Source organism: Saimiri boliviensis, chromosome 11 (genome assembly GCF_048565385.1).
Source record: "Saimiri boliviensis isolate mSaiBol1 chromosome 11, mSaiBol1.pri, whole genome shotgun sequence".
NCBI lineage: Eukaryota > Metazoa > Chordata > Mammalia > Primates > Cebidae > Saimiri > Saimiri boliviensis.
The window spans coordinates 63,928,509-63,949,740 of record NC_133459.1 but is presented as its reverse complement, the minus strand read 5'-3'; the positions used below and the strand labels follow the sequence as shown (position 1 = coordinate 63,949,740).

Below are 21,232 nucleotides of genomic sequence, written 5' to 3'. Positions count from 1 at the left end.
AAAAGGAATATAAAGAAGTGTTTTAAAAACACAAATAATACAGAAAAAGAGGCCGGGCACAGTGGCTCATGCCTGCAATCCCAGCACCTTGGGAGGCCAAGGCGGGTGGATCACTTGAGGTCAGGAGTTCAAGACCAGTCTGGCCAACATAGTGAAACCCCATCTCTACTAAAAAAAATACAAAAATTAGCTGAGTGTGGTGGTGGTTGCCTGTAATCCTAGCTACTTGGGAGGTTGAGGTAGGAGAATCACTTGAACCTGGGAGGTGAAGGTTGCAGCGAGGTGAGATTGCCCCATTGCACTCCAGCCTGGGTGACAAAGTGAGACTCTGTCTATAAAAAAAAAAAAAAAAAAAAAAAAACCCACAGGAAAAGTGACAGAATTTTTTTAAATATGTGAAAAAAGAATGAAGCAAATTAAAAATTAATGATAGCATGACCATTAATCTGAAGACACTTCCTAAGGATGAACCATTAATTTGTTCTAACTTTTCTTATGGTCGAATTGTTCCATTAAAAATTCTCAGTACTTAAAATGGAAGTAGCAGTTTAGAACTAGAGTACAAATAATCTGAACACTAAGAACAGTAAGAAATTTTTATTGATTAATTTTATAAGATAACAGCTAACATCCTCGTGAACATCCTAGTAATGCCAGAGTTTCAAAGGAATTTCAAAATTTAATAATTTGTCACCCTCTCCACTACCAATGCCCTGTTCGAAGCCACCATTGTCTCTTCCCGGAACTATCAGAAGAGCCTCCTAACTGGTCTCCCTGCTTCTGCCCTTGTTCCCAGTTCAGTCAGTTCTCAACATAGCAGTTAAAGTGATCTTCTTAACACAGATCAGATGATGTCTCTCCAACACAGCCACAGTGATCTTATTAACACATTGACTAGATAATGTCTCTCTTTCTCAAAGCACTACAGCCCTCCCCTGTCACTTGGAGTGAAAGCCCAAGTCCTGAGCAGGACTACAAGGTATCCCACTCCTCATCCACTGCTCTCCCCACTGCTCAAGTCACCTTCTCAAAGGAGCCTCCCCTGGCCATTTTATCTGAAATTTCAGTACCTTCCTGATGCCAACATGCACAAAAGCAATCTTCAAAGAGGCATTCTCCAATCATCCAGACACAGGTCTTTGAGAATCTGGCATAATCACAAGAACTTCAATATGGTGATTCTTAACCATTTTTTGGAACATGGACCTCAGTGAGAATTTGGTGAAAGGAGTGTGTCAACACCACGAGGAAGCACATACAACCAAAATTAGGGCTATAATTTCAAGGGGTTAATAATCCCTTGAAACTTATCCAAGGATTAAGAATTCCTGACATAGATAAATAAATGTAATGCATATTCCACAAGTAGAGCTCCATGGACTGAGCCAGACACAGACACCACACTATAAGGAGTTAAGCTAACACTGTCTAACATTTCCCTGGAATGCGGTTATCTTCATTCATTTGGGCTGCTACAACAAAATACCACAAATTCAGTGGCTTACAAACAATGGAAATTCTGGGGCTGGAAAGTCCAAGATAAAGATGCCAGCAGATTCCATCACTGGTGAGGGACTATTTCTCATAGATGGTGCCTTCCTGCTTTGTCTTCACATGGCAGAAGGGGTGAACAAGCTGCCCTGCAGCCTCTTTTATAAGGGCACCAATCCCCTTCATGAGGGCTCCACCCTCATGACCTAATCACATCCTAATGGCCCCACCTCTTAATGCTATTGCATTAGTGACTAGGTTTCAGTGTATGAATTCTGTGGTGACACAGACATTCAGACCACAGAAGTAGACATTCTCTGTTGACAGTTAAAAGGAGTAACATCCCTTAGCAGTCATTCAAAAAGATGGTAGGGCTGACATCCTCACATGATATGAAAACATGCCAGAGTACCCTCTACCCCAATCACCATTGACAATACTTAGAACTGGACTAGGGTAAGGAAAGGGCTTAATCAATTCTCATTAGAAAATAATTGTGGCTCTACTCTCACAACTAAAATGAATGTTGCCAAAGTTCTGTATCTATTACGGCAGAAACAAGTATAGCTTGAAAACATTTTTCAAAGAAAAATAAGCAAACGCCCATTATGGCCGTAATAAATTATCATAAGGTAACTATATTATAGATTTGAGCAGTGTAGGCCCCTGTGTCCACTTCCAAAGTAAAGTAATTGAATAATGTACACTAAGGTGACTTTGTCTTACAGACCACATAAAAGTATAAGATGTCTATTAAAAATAATAGCTTAATAATATGTGCTCCATAACACTGCGTCTCAGAAACATTAACAGAAAAGTCTATTGTGGCCATTCCTATAATTCAATTATTCACCACAGATCTTTCAGTCGTTACACCTCATGATTCTTACCTCTGAATCAGATTCTGCAGAAGAACCATTCATCCGGGTGTTATGTGAGTCTCAAACTGATTCCTGAAGTTGGCAAATTATTTCTATACAAATAACACATATTTTATATGCTGCACATTTTGTTAGTGAGCTTCCTATGTGAGAACATGCTATTGCTGTGCTCAATAAAATAAATTTAGCAAGAACACAAAAAAAGAAGAGGCAGGGGTGGCTGGCAAGATGGCTGAATAGGAACAGCTCCAATTTGCAGCTCCCAGCAAGATCAATACAGAAAGTGGGTGATTTCTGTATTTCCAACTGAGGTACCCGGCTCATCACATTCAGACTGGTTAGACAGTGGGTGCAGCCCACAGAGGGTGAGCCAAAGTGGGATAGGGAGTTGCCTCACCCAGGGAAGCGCAAGGGGTCAAGGAACTCCCTCCCCTAGCCAAGGGAAGCCGTGAAGGACTGTGCCATGAAGAACAATGCATTTTGGCCCAGATACTACAGTTTTCCCAGGGTCTTCACAACCTTCAGACCAGGAGATTCCCTCAGGTGCCTACACCACGAGGGCCCTGGGTTTCAAGCACAAAACTGGGCAGCCGTTTGGGTAGACACCAAACTAGCTGCAGGAGTTTTTTTTCATACCCCAGTGGCACCTGGAACACTAGCGAGATAAAACTGTTCTCTCCCCTGGAAAGGGGACTAAAGCCAAGGAGCAAAGTGGTCTAGTTCAACAAATGCCACCCCCAGGGAGCTCAGCAAGCTAACATCCACTGGCTTGAAATTCTTGCTGCCAGCACAGCAGTCTGAGGTTGACCTGGGATGCTGGACCTTGGTGGGGGAGGGGCATCTGCCATTACTGAGGTTTGAGTAGGTAGTTTTTCCCTCACAGCATAAACAAAGCCACCTGGAAGTTAAAACTGGGCCACAGTGCCACAAAGCCACTGTAGCCAGACTGCCCCTCGAGATTCCTCCTCTCTGAGCAGGGCATCTCTGAAAGAAAGGCAGCAGCCCCAGTCGGGAGCTTACAGATAAAACCCTCATCTCCCTGGGACAGAGCATCTGGGGGAAGGTGTGGCTGTGGGTGCAGCTTCAGCAGACTTAAACTTTCCTGCCTGCTGGCTCTGAAGAGAGCAGCAGATCTCCCAGAACAGCACTCAAGCTCTGCTAAGGGACAGACTGCCTCCTCAAGTGGGTCCCTGACACCTGTGTCTCCTGACTGGGAGACACCTCCTAGCAGTAGTTGACAGACACCTCATACAAGAGTACTTTGGCTGGCATCTGGCGGGTGCCCCTCTGGGATGAAGTTTCCAGAGGAAGGAACAGACAGCAATCTTTGCTGTTTTGCAGCCTACACAAGTGATTTCCAGGAAAACAGGGTCTGGAGTGGACCTCCAGCAAACTCCAACAGATGTGCAGCAGAGGGGCCTGACTGTTAGAAGGAAAATTAACAAACAGAAAGGAATCAACATCAAAAAAAGGATGTCCACATAAAAACCCTATCCAAAGGTAACCGACATCAAAGAAAGGTAGATAAATCCACGAAGATGAGGAAAAGCCAATGAAAAACGGCAGAAAATTCCAAAAAACAGAATGCCTCTTCTCCTCCAAAGGATTATAACTCCTCACCACCAAGGAAACAAAACTGGACAGAGAATAAATTTGATGAATTGACAGAAGTAGGCTTCAGAAGGGGGATAATAAACTCCTCCAAGCTAAAGGAGCATGCTCCAACCCAATTCGAGGAAGCTAAGAACCTTGAAATATGGATAGAGGAATTGCCAACTAGAATATCCAGTTTACAGAAGAACATAAATGACCTGATGGAGCAGAAAAACACAGCACGCTTCTGTGAAGCATACACAATTATAAATAGCCAAATCGATCAAGTGGAACAAAGGATATCACAGATTGAAGATCAACTTGATGAAATAAAGCATGAAGACAAGATTAGAGAAAAAAGCATGAAAACGAACAAACAAAGCCTCCAAGAAGTATGGGACTATGTGAAAAGCCCAAACCTACATTTGACTGGTGTACCTGAAACTGACAGGGAGAATGTAACCAAGTTGGAAAACACTCTTCACAATGTTATCCAGGAGAACTTCCTCAACCTAGCAAGTCAGGCCAGCATTCAAATTCAGGAAATACAGAGAACACCACAAAGATACTCCTCAGGAGGAGCAACCCCAAGATGCATAATCATCAGATTGAAATAAAGGGAAAAACGTTGAGGGCAACCAGAAGGAAAGGTCGGGTTACCACAAAGGGAAGCCCATCAAACTAACAGTGGATCTCTCTGCAGAAACCCTATAAGCCAGAAAGGAGTGGGGCCAATATTCAATAATTCTTAAAGAAAAGAATTTTCAATCCAGAATTTCACATCTAGCCAAAGTAAGCTTCATAAGTGAAGGAGAAATAAAATCCTTTACAGACAAGCAAATGCTGAGTGATTCTGTCATCACAAGGCCTGCCTTACAAGAGCTCCTGAAGGAAGGACTAAATATGGAAAGGAAATGCTGATATCAGCCACTGCAAAAACATACCAAATTGTAAAGACCATCGACACTATGAAGAAAGTATATCAACTAACAGGAAAAATAACCAGCTAGCACCATAATGACAGGATCAAATTCACACATGATAATATTAACCGTAAATGTAAACAGGCTAAATGCCCCAATTAAAAGACAAACTGGCAAATTGGATAGAGTCAAGACCCATCAGTGTGCTGTATTCAGGAGACCCATCTCACATGCAAAGACACACATAGGCTCAAAATAAAGGGATTGAGTAATATTTGCCAAGCCAAAAAAAAAAAAAAAAAAAAAAAAAAGCAGGAATTGCAATCCTACTCTCTGATAAAACAGACTTTAAACCAACAAAGATTAAAAAAAGACAAAGAAAGACATTACACAATGAGAAAGGGATGAATGCAACAAGAAGAACTAACTATCCCAAATATATATGCACCCAATACAGGAGCACCCAGATTCCTAAAGCAAGTTCTTAGAGACCTACAAAGAGTCTTAGGCTCCTACACAATAATAGTGGAAAACTCTAACACCTGACTGCCAATATTAGACAGATCCATGAGGCAGAAAATTAAAAAGCATATTCAGAACTTGAACTCAGCTCTAGACCAAGTGGACCTAATAGACATCTACAGAACTCTCTACCCCAAATCAACAGAATATACATTCTTCTCAGCACCACATCACACTTAATCTAAAATTGACCACATAATTGGAAGTAAGACACTCCTCAGCAAATCTGAAAGAACGGAAATCATAAGTCTTGAAGGCTACAGAGCAATCAAATTAGAACTCAGGATTAAGACACTCACTCAAAACCACACAACTACATGGAAATGGAACAACCTACTCCTGAATGACTACTGGGTCAGTAACAAAACTAAGGTGCAGAAATAAGTAAGCCCTTTGAAACCAATGGGAACAAAGACACAACATACCAAAATCTCTGGGACACAGCTAAAGCAGTGTTAAGAGGGAAATTTATAGCACTAAATACCCACATCAGAAACCGGGAAAGATGTAAAATCAAAACCCTAACATCACAATTAAAAGAACTAGAAAAGCAAGAGCAAACAAATTCAAAAGCCAGCAGAAGATCAGAAATAACTAAGATCAGAGCAGAACTAAAGGAGAGAGAGACAAGAAAAACCTTTCAAAAAATCAGTAAATCCAGGAGCTGGTTTCTTTTGAAAAGATTAACAAAATAGGTAGACCACTAGCCACACTATTAAAGAAGAAAAGAGAGAAGAATCTAAATAGACACAATAAAAAATGATAAAGGGGATACCACCACTGATCACACAGAAATACAAACTACCATCAGAGAATACTATAAACACCTCTATGCAAATAAACTAGAAAATCTAGAAGAAATGGATAAATTCCTGGACACATACACCCTCCCAAGACCAAGCCAGGAAGAAGTCTCATCCCTGAATAGATCAATAACAAGTTCTGACATTGAGGCAGTAATTAATAGCCTACCAACAACAAAAAAAAAAGTCCAGGACCAGACAGATCATAGTTTAATTCTACCAGAGGTACAAAGAGCAGACAGATCATAGTTTAATTCTACCAGAGGTACAAAGAGGAGCAGGTACCATTCCTTCTGAAACTATTCCAAACAATAGAAAAAGGGAGACTCCTCCCTAACTCATTTTATGAGGCCAGCATCAGCCTATACCAAAACCTGGCATAGACAGAACAGAAAAAGAAAATTTCAGGCCAATATCCCTGATGAACCTCAATATGAAAATCCTCAATAAAATACTGGCAAACCAAATCCAGAAGCACATGAAAATGCTTATCCATCACAATCAAGTCAGCTTCATTCCTGGGATACAAGGCTGGTTGAACATACTCAAATCAATAAACATCATCACATATACAGAACCTATGACAAAAACCACATGATTATCTCAATAGATGCAGAAAAGATCCTTGATAAAATTTAACATGCCTTCATGCTAAAAACTCTCAACAAACTAGGTATTGATGGGATGTATCTCAAAATAATAGGAGCTATTTATGACAAACCTACAGCCAACATCATACTGAATGAGCAAAAGCTGGAAGCATTTCCTTTGAAAACTGGCACAAGACATTCCTGTTTAATATAGTATTGGAAATTGTGGCCAGGGCAATCTGGCAAGAGAAAGAAATAAAGGGTAGTCAAATAGGAAAAGAGGAAGTCAAATTGTCTCTGTTAGCAGATTGTACAATTAGAAAACCCAATAGTGGCTCATGCCTGTAATCCCAGCACTTTGGGAGGCTCAGGCAGGTGGATCACAAGGTCAGGAGTTCAAGACCAGCCTGGCCAAGATGGTGAAACTTCATCTCTACTAAAAATACAAAAAATTGGTCGGGCGTGGTGGCAGGTGCCTGTAATCCAAGCTACTCGGGAGGCTGAGGCAAATAATGACTTGAACATGGGAGACAGAGGTTGAAGTGAGCCAGGATCATGCCAAAGCACTCCACCCTGGGCAACAGAGTGAGACTCCATCTCAAAAAAAAAAAAAAGCAAGCCCCATTGTCTCAGCCCAAAATCTCCTTAAGCTGATAAGCAAATTCAGCAAAGTCTCAGGATACAAAATCAATGTGCAAAAATCACAAGCATTCCTATACGCCAATAATAGACAAATAGAGAGCCAAATCACGCATGAACTCCCATTCACAATTGCTACAAAGACAATAAAATACCTAGAAATACAACTTATAAGGGATATGAAGGATGGCTTCAAGGAGAACTACTAACCACTGCTGAAGGAAATAGAGAGGACACAACTAAATAGAAAAACATTCCATGCTTATGGTTAGGAAGAATCAATATTGTGAAAATGGCCATACTGCCCAAAGTAATTTACAGATTCAATGCTCTCCCTGTCAAGCTACCACTGACTTTCTTCACAGAATTAGAAAAAATATATATACTTTACATTTCATATGGAACCAAAAAAGAGCCCATATAGCCAAGAAAATCCTAAGGAAAAAAACAAAGCCGGAGGCATCACGCTACCTGACTTCAAACTACACTACAAAGCTACAGCAACCAAAACAGCATAGTACTGGTACCAAAATAGATATATAGAACAATGGAACAGAACACAGGCCTTGGAAATAACACAACACATCTTCAGCCATCTGATCTTTGACAATCCTGACAAAAATAAGCAATGGGGAAAGGATTCCCTATTTAATAAATGGTTTTGAGAAAACTGGCTAGCCATATGCAGAAAACTGAAACTGGACCCCTTCTTTACACCTTATACAAAAATTGATTCCAAGTGGACTAAAGACTTAAATGTAAGCCCTAACACCATAAAATCCCTAGAGGAAAACCTAGGCAATACCATTCAGGACACAGGCATGGGCAAAGACTTCCTGACTTAAACACCAAAAGCAATAAAATGATAAATGGGATCTAATTAAACTAAAGAGTTTCTTAACAGCAAAAGAAACTATCATCGGAGTGAACAGGCAACCTAAAAATTTTTTGCAATCTATCCATCTGACAAAGGGCTAATATCCAGAATCTACAAGGAACTTAAACAAATTTACAAGGAAAAAACAACCCCATCAAAAAGTGGGCAAAGGATATGAGCAGACACTTCTCAAAAAAATGACATTTATGCAACCAGCAAACATGAAAAAAAAGCTCATCATCACTGGTCATTAGAGAAATGAAAATCAAAACCACAATAAGATACCATCTCACGCCAGTTAGGGTGATGATAATTAAAAAGTCAGGAAACAACAGATGCTGGAGAGGATGTGGAGAAATAGGAATGCTTTTACACTGTTGGTGGGAGTGTAAATTCATTCAACAATTGTGGAAGACAGTGTGGCAATTCCTCAAGGATCTAGAAGCAGAAATACCATTTGACCCAGCAGTCCCATTCCTGGGTGTATACCCAAAGGATTATAAATCATTCTACTGTAAAGACACATGCACATGTATGTTTATTGCACCACTATTCACAATAGCAAAGACTTGGAATCAATCCAAATGCCCAGTCCATCAATGACAGACTGTATAAAGAAAATGTGACACATATACACCGTGGAATACTATGCAGCCACAAAAAAGATTAAGTTCATGTCCTTTGTAGGGACATGGATGAAGCTGGAAACCATCATTCTCAGCAAACTAACACAGGAACAGAAAACCAAACACCACATGTTCTCTCTAATAAGTGAGAGTCGAACAATGAGAACACATGGACACAGGGAGGGGAACATCACGCGCTGGGGCCTGTCGAGGAGTGGACAGCTAGGGGAGGGATAGCATTAGAAGAAATACCTAATGTAAGTGATGAGTTGATGGGTGCAGCAACCACCATGGCACATGCACACCTATGTAACAAACCTGCACATTTTGCACATGTATCCCAGAACTTAAAATCTAATTAAAAAAAGAAAAAGAACAGCCACAATGTTTCTCATCCATATTAGATTTCTGAAAAACGAGTCCTCTAATATATTCTCTGGAACATAGTAAGTACTCATAAATAGTTGCTAAATCAGTTAATGTAGATAATAAATAATGTGGATGTTTATTCTCGTGTTTAAAAAGAAAAATAGCACTTTGGAATCAGAAAGAAAAGAAAAAAAAAAGCCTATGTTGAAATATACAACTATTTGAAGAAATCTGTGTAAAGTATGGAAAGACAAATCCACAGTCTGTTCTAAATGATAAATCCATGATGTATGGGTGTGCAGGCAGTAATTCAATTTGCATCCTATGTCCAGCACAGTAAGCATGTTAATAATGCTTACTCTTCAGTTATTACTATAAAGAAAAAAATCTAAATCTATATTCTACTGAATAATCATAATTTGGGTTTTTAAAGGAAGATCAGACTGTTCCATTTTTATTGTAAATGATTCTTTGTGTTATTTTTACCTATCAAATTCTTCTTAAATATAAAACAGAACAGTCTCAATCAGTGTTTGAGCAGAAATGAAATTATTTACAACTTGCTTCATGGATCTCAAAATATCTCTGAGTGTGTAGGAAGGTAATAAGCAAGAAAAGCAATTCTGACAATAATGTTGCTTTGATGAGTTAACTCAATGAGCTCCAAATGTCACTAATTTTTGCTTTCACTTTTTGTTAGATAAGCATCTATCTCCCACTTAAATAAGCATTTAAGAATTTAATTTAAATACAACTGAAAAACACTATTTCTTCAAGGATCAAAAATTTTAATAAAATAAATATAGTCTGATCTATTTCTAGTACCTTGTCATTTTAAGTATGTTTACTTTTATTTATTCACTTGGAATATGAATTAGTCATGTTATTCCCGTTAAGTAGCTGTTAAAAGACTTAAATTATTTTTTAAATTTGAAAAAAAAACTTCCAAAATCCTGGTATAAGCATTTCTCACTTTGAAAACATAATTTCAAGTACTTTAATTCCTGATACTACTGTGTGATCTCGTCACATATTAATTCCTAAAAAATGCATAAGGATAAGCTATGATTCATAGATGTAGGTATCGTAAAGCCAACAAAATTGAGTTAGAGTAGGCATCTTACCTACAGTATAATTTTAAATCTATACATAAATTGACTCATTTAAATATTAACTGGATATTCAATAAAATGCAAGCTACCACGTGATGCTAAAAATGCAGAAATTAAAATTTATTTACCTAAAGAAATAACATTGTATTAATTTTTTTACATGTCAAAGCACTATAATACCAATATGAATAAAGCACGATGGGATTTCAGGTTCAAGATGGTAAACAGGGGCCAGTATGGTGACTCACACCTGTAATCCTAGCACTCTGGAAGGCCAAGGCAGGCAGATCACTTGAGGCCAGGAGATCGAGACCAGTCTGCAAAACCCCATCTCTACTAAAAACATAAAAATTAGCCGGGCATGGTGCTATATGCCTGTAGTCCTAGCTACTCAAGAGGCTGAGGCATGAGAATCACTTGAACTGAAATCGCACCATTGTACTCCAGTCTAGGCAACAGAATATCTCAAAAAAAAAAAAAAAAAAAGGTAAACTAAACAAACTCAGGAGGTCTTTCCCTCCTGAGATACCTTGAGAATTACAGTAAATCCTATCAACCCACTACAAGACAGAGAATGAGAAAGAGACCAGCAGCAAAAGACAAATTTAAACAAATTTCCAAAACATTAGCATATTAGTCCATTCTTGTATTGTTAAAAAGGAATACCTGACACTGAGTAATTTACAAAGAAAAGTGGTTTCTCATAAATTCTTCTTTTGGTGGCTCAGGAGCCAATACTGAACAAATGAATACTTCTTGATTCTGCAGTAAACAACATTTACAGGGTCATAATAACCTTAAAACTATCCTTAATTCTTCAACTTTTAGGGCCAACCAATAGACAAAAATTCAAAATTTAATTACAAATACTAAAGCTAAAATATTATCAATACTCTCACCATACAGTTGTCAAATTTAGGTGATACAAAGAGAGATGGTGAGAAGACAAAGGGTGAAATATCCCAGTCTCATGAAGCAGGGTGTCAAGAGAAACTGCCTGTAGTTAATGGAACAAGTATCATGGTGGAAATGACAAGTGCAGAAAGGAGCTCATAAAATTAACACAATTGTATGTGGAGTAGCAAAAAAGAAAGGAGGTGAAATGAGTCAGCTAAATTATCTTCTACTATGGTACCTGCTTGAATGATAAATGAAAAAAAAAAAAAAAAAAAAAAAAAGCAGGCAGTATAAACACAATTTAGCCCTAGAGGAAGAAGAATTAAAACCAGAAATTCAGACTAGTTGGTCCCAGGGTCAAGTGGAGGTAATAAGGCAGAGGTACTGCTTTATATTTAAGTAAGTTTTTTAAACTATGTACATGGATTATTTTCACCCCAAATTATTATTTAGTTCCTTTTATTAAATAAATTACTATGGGATTTCAGAGAAAATACCTACTAACAAAGCCCTAGGGTCCAACGAGAGGTGAGATTTTAGTTGAACTGCAAGAAATACAAAGGAAGGGAGTAGTATTGTACCCCTTCTATTTTAAGATTCACAACATTTTAACACTTCTTGTGTTAGGATCATTGTCTAAATTGACAGCATCTTACAGTGCCCAATGGCCTGGATGCAGCTATGATCTAGTTGTATTTATTGCATGCGTCCAAACTGGGGCACTTCTTAATAACCAACCGGACAATTTTAACCCACCAATATTTTGGTCAACAAACTATTTAAAGACCATTTGAGGAAAGAATATCAACTCCAAGTGTCATCTAAAAACCCTAAATTGACATCTTACAAGGTCAGTTGAAAGCCAGCGTCAAAATTAGCAAAATAAACCAGCTTGGAAGAAAATCCTAGAAACAATAGTGAGGCATTCTTTTTTGAATTGCTGTATCACAAATATTCTTGATTAGCCCAGAATATGATACTCTTTGGGAAAATACATCAACAGCTCTGAGATGAAAAGCAATTTGAGAAAAACAGACTTTGAATATAAATAAGGATCCCTTAACCAAAATCTTTGATTTATAGTTTCCTTATCAGGATAACGTGGTTGAAACAAAAATGTTCATATAAGTAATTCCAAATGAGCTCTTTGTAAGTATAAATTTTTAAATGACAGATCTTTTTCTTTTTACTGATACAAAAATGATGTAAAATAGTTAAATGGATACAAATTTTACCAATACAAAAATGATGGTTATCTTAGTTCATTCGTGTTGCAGTAAAGGAAAACCTGAAACTGGGTAATTTATGAAGAAAAGGGTTTCCTGGCTCATGGTTCCACAGGCGATACAAGAAGCATGGCACCTGCACCTGTATTGCATCTGGTGAGGGCCTCGAGTTGCTTCCACTCATAGTGCAGGCAAAGCAGGGGAGAAAGGAAGCCAGCATACAGAGATCACATGGTGGCAGCATGGAAGCAAGAGAGAGGAGGGAGGAGCCAAGCTCTTTTTAATAATCAGTTCCCACAGGAACTAATTAAGAGCACACTCATTACTGTGATGTAAGAGTAAGAACATGCTCATTCGTGTGATGATGTCACCAAGCCACTCTTAGGGGATCTGTTCCGTGATCTAAACACCTCCATCTTGAGGCCCCACCTCCAACAGTGGAAATCAAATTTCAACGTAAGATTTGGAGGAGACAATTATCCAAACTATATCAGCGATGTAGCTTAAAAATCCATGTAATCTTAGACTTAAAGAATTACAGCTACCTAGAAAGAAGGGTAATTAGGAGAAATCAGAGTGATTACTTATGATTGGGAAATCATAACAGATTCCATAGAGTGGACATTTAATTGCCCCTCAAAGATGCAGAGGAATATGATGCACATTGTAGGTATTAATAAATGAGATTCCTACAGAACCTGTGATCAATAGAAACAAACATCAACCAAAGGGTATTGGTAAATCCCAATTAAGAACTCCTGTGTAAGAATTGATCTGCAAGTTTAGAATCCTATTAGTTAAAAGACCAAGAAACTACTTGCCTAGATGACTATTTTTATAGATTGTTTCTTTACATCCTGTTTGTTCTGTGCACAGAACTTTTCTCCTGGCCTGGCATGATGGTTCACACCTGTAATCCCTGCACTTCGGGAGGCCAAAGCAGGAAGATCACTTGAGTTCAGGAGTTCAAGACCTCCCTAGGTAACATAGCAAAACCTCGTCTCTATTAAAAATTTGGAAAACTGGCCGGGCGCGGTGGCTCAAGCCTGTAATCCCAGCACTTTGGGAGGCCGAGGTGGGTGGATCGCAAGGTCAAGAGATCGAGACCATCCTGTTCAACATGGTGAAACCCTGTCTCTACTAAAAATACAAAAAAGTAGCTGGACATGGTGGCACATGCCTGTAACCTGAGCTACTCAGGAGGCTGAGGCAGGAGAATTGCCTGAACCCAGGAGGTGGAGGTTGCGGTGAGCCGAGATCGTGCCATTGCACTCCAGCCTGGGTAGCAAGAGCGAAACTCTGTCTCAAAAAAAAAAAAAAAAAAATTTGGAAAACTTTGCCAGATGTGGTAGCATGCAGTGGGTATGCTGAGGCGGGAGGATAGCTTGATCCCAGAAACTGAGGCTGCACTGAGCTATGATCATGCCACTGCACTTCAGTCTGGGTGGTAGAGTGAGACACTATCTTAAAAAGATATTTTCTCCTCCTAAATCAGACCTATGACTAGCAGTGTTGTTGCAAGACAACAGGTCACTAGAGAAACACCAGCTACCTCCTGGATAGGTCTAATATGATAACTATGCCGTAATTCTAAGAGATAACATCTGACTAATTTAACAGCAACTACAATTAATGGGTGCTTATGTGTACGCCAGTAAATTTTCTGTGTGTTTACACACAAACACACCCCTCTAGACATAGTATGTGTGTTAATCTATGTGTGTGTATGATTTATCATCTCTTTAATCTCCTAAACACAAACCACTTTGGTCAGAAGTTCTATTGGGGTGCACAGAAATATAATTGTGTGATTATCTCATGTTTATAATTTAATTTTTATAGGTTTAGACATCCAAATAATTGTGGCTAGTTAAAAGTTACAATGAGAAAATATAATTAATTCTGAGAAAAACTAAACTGTCCTCCACCCTCACAAAACAGACAGTTGGTAACAGCTGTTCTTAAACATGAGTTCACGTTTTTAAAGCCTATTATAATGCCATTATGGAAGCTCCTGAGACCCCCTGTTTGGCTCAAACCTTTTAGCAATTATCTAGTGAAAACAGATAAGGCATTTATACGTCCCCACAGATTTTATGGACAGTATTAGCCCAGCGGTAGGGCATACTCACTCACTTTCACTTGTACTTACGTGCACTCACTCTCATTCATTCTTTCTCTCTCTCTCTGTCTCTCTCTGCACTCCTAATCTCTTTTGCTCTGCTCTATTTTTTTTTATTTTTTCCACATGCTTATTCCCTTGTAATATATGGTATAATTTACTCTGTTAAGTATATTGTTTACCCCGTTATGTCTTACAAGCACAGGGATGCTCATCTATTTTGTTCAGCATTTAGAATAATGCTTAACCCTGAGTAAGCTCTCAATAAATATTTAAATAAATAAATGGAATTCAAGATGCTCATAATATATGGCAAGAGACTATTAAAGGAAGTTAAAGTAAGCTAAGACCCCTTACTTTTCTGTATTCATTACTGTTCAAAGTTTATTCATTTTCAACTTTGATAACTTAAGGACATGTTTGAGAAGGAATATTCCAAACTATAAACAGATCGTATTTGAATAGAAACTCCAAAAGGTTGTATGTACTGTCTGGCCAGTAGGTGAACATTTGCAACTTTCTAATTTAATTAAAACTGGAATTCGTAAATCACATAATCGTAAGAATTAGAGCAGACTATAAGTCTTTTTCTTCATTTTTAACTCCATAGGACATACTTTTTAAGAGGGTGTGTTTTGCTCTCAGTATGAAAAATGCAGTACAATATCTGCCAAGATAATTCTTTTTTTTTTTTCCTGGATACTCTGAGTATTTATATCTAAGACCTCCCAGAAATGTTGTGCCTTACAAATACACGCTATTTAGTCCTATAATAGTGATTTAAGTCTGAAGAGATTACTTTTTTCTCAGTAAATTGGGGAGAGAGTAAGTCCTCACATTACAAAAGAGAAACAGAGCCTCTGCCAACCATGATGAACTCCCAAGCCATGAATGAGTTGGCTGTGGACTGTGAACTGTTGGATTCATCCAGTTTCATTTGTTTTCCAAATGACTAGCAGCCAGGGTATATTTGAGTTCTATGATTCCCTGTTCATTCAACAAGCAATTTGCTTGAATCTCTGAGCATCAGTTTCAAAGGAGATGACTCTCTCTACTGCACTAGAGAATATGAGGGAAGATAAATGCCTGAATAACTTAAGACATTTCCAACCCAAAGGCAAAATGGCACGGAAAATAAGTTAAAATGTGCTCATAAAAGAGTACTTCAAATCCACTCCACTCTCCCAAATTGCATACAAAGCACATGTGGGTGAGAAAACATTGTTTTATTACTTTAATTCAAAGCCACCAAAAAGAGGCAGAAATATTCTTAAACCTACCCTTACTAGTGATCACTAAGTTTCAAATAATCCTGAAAATGCTACTAATAAGACATTAGAAGTCGCAACAGAAGCTATTCTAACATTCTCTGTCTGCTAAAACAAGCCGACATTCTCTTTTAATCAAAAAGAAAGTGAAAAGTACACGAATCATTCACAGTACATACTCACTGTACAACTTTGGTGTGTGTATGTCCATTCCTAATTTCTGGTTTATCTGTTGAGTTAACCTCTGCTATTTTCCGGGATTCATTCCAAGGAAACTAACTGCATCACTAAAATTGACATCTGTGCTATTGTGCTTAAATTTCAGAAAGGCTCTGAAGTGATCTGAAACCAATTTTTTAACATTCTGCCCACAACTTTATGCTAAAAAGTAGCAAGCACTGTTCAAGAACAAGAATTGATAGGAAAGGTGCAATGTTTGTTTTACTCCAAACACAGTTTCATTTCCTCCAGATGTACAATTCTGAAAGAGAATAAGTACTATGTTAAAGCCATTTATTTTTGTTGCAGTGTTGCGAATACTGGCTTAAAAATTATTTAAGGTAATATGAAAGGTGTAAATATTGATATAAATCTATATGTTTCTGATCTCTACAAATGTTTTTCTTTAAATCCTCTCCACTCTCTCAAATTGCATAAAAGCAAATATGGGTGAGAAAACATTGTTTTATTGTTTTAATTCAAAGCCACCAAAAAGAGGCAGAAATATTCTTTGTATTTCTTTATATCTCTTTATAAATGTTTTTCTCTACATCTTTTGGTTGGAAAATCCTAAAAGCCTAAGTGATAAGTGCATATAAACTAGATTAATAGATTGCTTTTATTTCATGAAATTATGAAACTAGTAATGCTTGTAACAAGTTAAAAGAGTTAAGGAATTATACTTTTTAAATCTGGGGCATACCTTGGATATTCTCAAAAAGCCCTCAGAAATTATCTTAAGCCAACCCTGCAATTTTAAAAACTGAGGAAACTGAGGCCCACTAAGGTTAAACTAACCACAGTGTCTCAGATAATAAATAGGAAATCATACCAAAAGTCAGATTTTCTGATTCCAAGTCCAGAGCCGTGAAGGAGTATTTGTTTCAATAAACTTTAACACTTAAACACTTACAGAAATAAATGTTAACGAAGGACACCCCAGGCAACCCTTCAGTATAAAGAACTCCGTCAGGTTTACAAGAGCCCAGAATTCTAAACTGTTTGCAAACGCAAGTCCTAGAAATAACACCAGAAATAACCAATTTTTTAATGGCACCATACCTGGGGTTTCCAATGGAAACCCGGCAGGCACACGGCGCCGCGAGTTGGGTCTCTTTCCTCACCACTACAAATCCCTTCCAGTAAGTGGTTGGTTGCAATTGAGTTTGGTGTTTTGCTGCTGCTGCTGCTGCTGCTGCTGCTGTTTAATTTGCTTGCAGGGAAGGGGGGAGGTGGAAAACAAGATCTGAGGTCTAAACCACCCTACAGCACAATCATTTTTTTCCTTCTCATGGAACTCCCAAATCCTCTTCAGGGCCCCAGGGCTTACCGTTTTAGGTGGCAGTCCTTTCAGTTTCCAAAGTAGGCAGGAAGCCTGGAAAAGAAGTTGGCAGGGTGGCATTCCCTTTCAGTGGCCCGGGGCAGGTGCGCGCCGGGCGCGGCCAGCAGCTCTCAGCCTGCGCCCAGATCCTCCTCGCCCCGCGGGAGCCGAGAGTCACCCTGCGCTGCACCCACCGCGCCCCCGCTGCACCCACCGCTTCCCCGCCGCCGAGCAGGCGTCGGCCCCTCTGGTGGTCCCGCTGAGCTGCCCCGGACTCCCGGTCCCTAAGCGTCCAGCGGGGCTCCGCGCCTGCCATGCGCGTCGCAACGCCCCATTCTCAAGTTACCCGGCGCGGGAAGAGGTGGCAATAGTGGGTGCCGGAGAGGGAAGCGGGTCCGACCTTGATCCCGGGGTCCGACTCGACGGAAGGCAGAGATGGCGGCGGCGCCGGGGCTCGGGCACCTGCGTCTCGCGCGCTCGGCCGCCCGTGGGCTCTGCGATGGGGCCGCTCCGAACTCCTCGCCGAAGGTGCCGGGCAACGCTCAGGAGAGAGGAGCGCAGCGGAGTGCTTGGGGAGGAGGGGCTGAGCAGGAGCGGGCTGGGGGGCGGAGAAGGGAGGGAAGAGTCGGGTGGCCGCGCCTGTGCGCCCCGCGCCCTCCGCAGCCGCTCTTGAGCGGGAGGAGCGGACTCGAATGGCGACAGTATCCGCGCCGGTGGCCCGGGACGGCGGCTGGGAACGCCGCTGCGGGTGGCCGCTGGTCTGCGGGAGGAGAGACCCGGCGCTGAGAGGAGGACGCGCTGCCCGTAGGGAGGCCCAGAGCCCGGGCGAACCCAGCAGGCACACGGCGCCGCGAGTTCCCCGGCAGGCAGTCACCCGCGACCCTGCGTCGCTGGCTGCAGGCTTGAGCTAAGCACTGGGGTTCCTCTGTCCCTCCGGAACTCTGCAGCAGCAGGTGTGTAAAATGCTACAAATAAAAGATTGCAAGAAGTGGGAGGAGTCGGAGAAGAAAGCTAAACGGAAAAGATCAAAAGTAGTGAGGTCGTGAGTTTCCTGATACCAGGGATGCTTCCGCCAGCATCTTCGTCATGCGTGTCAGGAAGGCTGAAGGCATTCGCGCATCTGGTGGGTGGGGTATCTGGAGGGGATTGGAGCCATATGACCACCACTCTTTCAATCCTGAGATTCAATGGTGTTTGACGTAGCACATTTTTTTAATGTGTCCTTGAACAGTCTGATTCCAACTCCAAAGTAAATAGACATTTTCAAGCTCTCCTTTGAAAATGTTCATTCATTATTTGTCTGTGTATTAAATACATCTTTATTGAGGAGGTACTATGTGCCAGACAATATACTAGGTTCAGTTGTAGTGTTCCCTGAACTTAGAGTTAGGGGTGGGAGGACAGACAGATAAGCACCTATTCATAGAATTACCAGTAGTGCTGGGTGATGTGAAGGAAACTAGCAGAGTAAGGGAGAAAGAACGAAGAGGAATGGGCATTCTCTAGATTAGGTGGAAGGCTAATTTTTAAAGGCTTCTGCTTAATTTGATTAATGCCCTCATAGGAAGAAGTATTCCAGGCATACAGGCAAAGTGAGTTGCAGAAAGTGGCCTAGAGATGGGTAGGCCAGAAGTGGCCCAGAGATGATCTCCTGGCTCCCTGACCCAGCTGCTGTGCGTTATGGAAGGAACCTTGCTGTAACTTTGCAAATGAAGCTTCTCTTTCATAGGAATCGCCTCTCAAAACCAGTGTCACTTTTTTGAATAGCACTTGGATCTCCAGACCACTTGTTGAAGCCACTTTATTCAGAAATGTCATATTTTTCTCTCTTCCCGACGGCCAAGATGCCGAAAGGAAAGCAAGCCAAGGGGAAGAAGGTGGCTCCGGCCCCTGCTGTCGTGAAGAAGCAGGAGGCCAAGAAAGCGGTGAATCCACTATTTGAGAAAAGGCTGAAAAATTCTGGAATTGGACAAGACGTCCAGCCCAAAAGAGACCTCACCCGCTTTGTGAAATGGCCCCGCTATATCAGGTTGCAGCGGCAAAGAGCCATCCTTTATAAGCGGCTGAAAGTGCCCCCTGCAATTAACCAGTTCACCCAGGCCCTGGACCGCCAAACAGCTACTCAGCTGCTTAAGCTGGCCCACAAGTATAGAACAGAAACAAAGAAAGAAAAGAAGCAGAGGCTGTTGGCCCGGGCCGAGAAGAAAGCGGCTGGCAAAGGGGACGTCCCCACTAAGAGAGCACCTGTCCTCCGAGCAGGAGTTAACACCATCACCAACTTGGTGGTGAAGAAGAAAGCCCAGCTGGTGGTGATAGCCCACGATGTGGACCCTATTGAGCTCGTTGTCTTCTTACCTGCCCTGTGTCGTAAAATGGGAGTCCCTTACTGCCTTATCAAGGGGAAGGCAAGACTGGGACGTCTGGTCCACAGGAAGACCTGCACCACTGTCGCCTTCACACACGTGAACTCGGAAGACAAAGGTGCTTTTTCTAAGCTGGTGGAAGCTGTCCGCACAAACTATAATAATAGATATGATGAGATCCGCCGTCAATGGGGAGGCAATGTCCTGGGTCCCAAGTCTGTGGCTCGCATCGCCAAGCTTGAAAAGGCTAAAGAACTGGCCACAAAACTGGGTTAAATTGTAAAATTTTTAAAAAAAAAATAATAAAAATTTTCCTTCAGCCAAAAAAAAAAAAAGAAATGTCATATTTGTGTACCGAATGAGCTTTCAGTGATATCTGTGGTTTGCGAAAAATAATCAAGAAAAAAGTAACCCTTGGATTTCCACCAAACCTCAACAGACAGGTGTCTCTCTTGGATGGAGACAAGAATTGAGATAGATTTCTCCAGACTATTAGGATAGAAAACAATACAAAAAGAATCTTTAATTAAATAATCAGTACAAACTAACGTATCAGTTTCCCAGGGCTGCTGTAACAAATTATCACAAACTTGATGCTCAGAGATTTATTCTCTCATGGCTCTGGAGGCTAAAAGTTTAAAGTCAAGGTGTCAGCAGGTCTGTTCTCGCTCCCAAGGCTCTAGGGGAAAATACTGCCTTGCCTCTGATGGCTTCAGGAATTCCTTGTCTTGTGGCCACATAACTCCAGTCTCTGCCTCCATCTTCACGTGCCTTCTCCTTTGTGTCTGTGCTACCTTCTCTTCTTTTTGTTGTAAAGGGCATTTGTCATTGGATTTAGGGACCAACCAGATAATTCAGGCTGGTCTCATCTCAAAATTCTTAACTTAGTTACATCTGCAAAGACCGTTTTTCCACATAAGGTAACATCCACAGGTTCCAGGAGTTGGGATGTGGGCATTTTTAGCGTGAAGTCACTTTAACCACTATAACTAACTAATAGAGATCAAAATCATTGTCTACTCTGGTATCAGGTGTCATTCCAGCATCATTATTCAAAATTGTGTTGGCACTAAATATAATTAATTATTTTATTGTGAACTACTAAAAATAAGTATCGCCGGGCACGGTGGCTCATGCTGTAATCCCAGCACTTTGGGAGACTGAAGCGGACAGACCACTTGAGCCCAGGAGTTCGAGACCAGCAACATGGTGAAACCCCATCTCCATTAAAAATACAAAAATTAACTGGGTGTGGTGATGCACACCTGTAATCCCAGCTACCTGGGGGGCTGAGGCAGGAGAATCGCTTGAATCAGAAGGCAGAAGTTGCAGTAAACTAAAATCATGCCACTGCACTCCAGCGTAGGTAACAGTGAGACTCTGTCTCAAA

The 21,232-nt window shown here is 40.6% G+C and overlaps 1 protein-coding gene and 1 pseudogene across 2 annotated transcripts in view; one reads left to right on the top strand and one right to left on the bottom strand.

The window, feature by feature from the left end:
- The window catches only part of LOC101027698 (leptin receptor), an 85,858-nt gene extending 67,812 nt beyond the window's left edge, over window positions 1–18,046 (bottom strand). Inside the window, exons 1-2 of one of the 2 annotated variants that reach the window (XM_039473712.2) lie at window positions 17,880–17,923; window positions 17,489–17,533 (exon numbers count right to left, since the gene is read on the bottom strand). The gene's annotated coding sequence lies outside the window, so the exon portion shown is untranslated. Of the gene's footprint in view, window positions 1–17,488; window positions 17,534–17,879 lie in introns of both variants that reach the window. The other variant, XM_074380968.1, reaches the window with a different exon arrangement.
- A 1,028-nt stretch (window positions 18,047–19,074) lies between these two features.
- On the top strand, window positions 19,075–20,181 carry LOC101028446 (large ribosomal subunit protein eL8 pseudogene; annotated as a pseudogene).
- The last annotated feature ends 1,051 nt before the right edge of the window (window positions 20,182–21,232 follow it).